The sequence below is a fragment of the Arachis duranensis genome, chromosome 1, assembly GCF_000817695.3.
Source record: "Arachis duranensis cultivar V14167 chromosome 1, aradu.V14167.gnm2.J7QH, whole genome shotgun sequence".
Taxonomy (NCBI): Eukaryota; Viridiplantae; Streptophyta; class Magnoliopsida; order Fabales; family Fabaceae; genus Arachis; species Arachis duranensis.
In genome coordinates, this window is record NC_029772.3 from 43,124,660 (window position 1) to 43,126,388 (window position 1,729).

Here is a 1,729-nt window from a genome sequence, read left to right on the forward strand (position 1 = left end):
TGTACTTCTTGTTCTTTTGAATTAGAAACATTTTTCATTTAAGAGAGGGGAAGGATTTATGGAATTATTCATAGCTTTAAGACATAGTTACTAAATACTAATGATCATGAAGTAGAGAGACAAAACAAAAACAAACATAAAACAGAAAAATAAAAAAAAATTAAAAACAAGGAATGAGTCCACCTTAGTGATGGTGGCACTTTCTTCTTGAAGAGCCAATGATGCTTTTTGAGCTCCTTTATGTCTCTTCCTTGCCTTTGTTGCATGATCCCTAGTGATTTTGGTGCTCCTATCCTTAGTTGCTCCCAATAATTATGTGGAGGAACATGTATCCCCTAAGGTATCTCAGGGATTTCTTGATGAGGGAATTCCTCATGCTCTCTTGATGTGCAGTCAAATGCTCTATTACTGAGCTATAGACTCTTGAGATGAATCTCTCCATCTCCCATGACTCAGAGGTGGAAGCAATTGTCTTCCCTTTTTCTTCTTCTTCTTCTTTTTTTTTTGAGGTTTCTCTGGCCTTAGGTGCCATCAATGGTTATGGAAAAGCAAAAAAGCTATGCTTTTACCACACCAAGCTTAGAATGTTGGTCGCCCTCGAGCAAAAGACGAAAGAATAGAAGAAAGAGAAGAAGATATGGAGGAGAGGGAGAGAGGTGTGTATTCGGCTACGTAGGGTGGGTTTGGGTGGGGAAGAGATGATGGATGTGAGTGGTGAAGAGGTAATGGGGAAGAGAGATTGAGGTGATTGGAGAAGGGTTTTTGGGAAAGTGTGTTATAGGATTAATTAGGAGGTAAGGTGGGAATATGTTAGGTGGGGATCCTGTGGGGTCCACAGATCCTGAAGTGTCAAGGATTTACATCCCTGCACCAATTAGGCATGTAAAATGCCTTAGCATACCATTCTAGCGTTTAAACGCCGAAGTGATGCTCATTCTGGGCGTTCAACGCCCATGTGTAGCATCTTTCTGGCGTTGAACGCCAGTTCCATGCTTGTTACTGGCGTTCAGCGCCAGCTTTTCTCAGGGCATATTCCTGGCGTTCAAACGCCAGGATGTTGCTTGTTTCTAGCATTCAGCGCCGGATCCATGCTCTATTCTGGCGTTGAACGGCAACCAGATGCTTCTTACTGGCGTTTAAACACCAGTAAGTCCTTCCTCCAGGGTGTGATTTTTCTTCTGCTGTTTTTGATTCTATTTTTAATTTTAATATTTTTCGTGATTCCACATGATCATGAACCTAATAAAACATAAAAGAACAATGAAAATAAAATAAAATTAGATAAATAAAAATTGGGTTGCCTCCCAACAAGCGCTCTTTTAGTGTCACTAGCTTGACAGTGGGATCTCTTGGAGCCACAAAGGTGATCAGGTCAATGTTGTGGACTCCCAACACCAAACTTAGAGTTTGGATTTGGGGGTTCAATACCAAACTTAGAGTTTGGTTGTGGCCTCCCAACACCAAACTTAGAGTTTGATTGTGGGGGCTCTATTTGACTCTGTACTGAGAGAAGCTCTGCATGCTTACTCTCCCTTGTTACAGAAGGATAGCCGTGTGCTTTAAACACAAGGTAGTCCCCATTTAATTGAAGGACTAATTCTCCTCTGTTAACATCTATCACAGCTTCTGCTGTGGCTAGGAAAGGTCATCCATGGATGATGCATTTATCCTCCTCCTTCCTTGTGTCTAAGATTATGAAATCAGCAGGGATGTAAAGGCCTTCAACCTT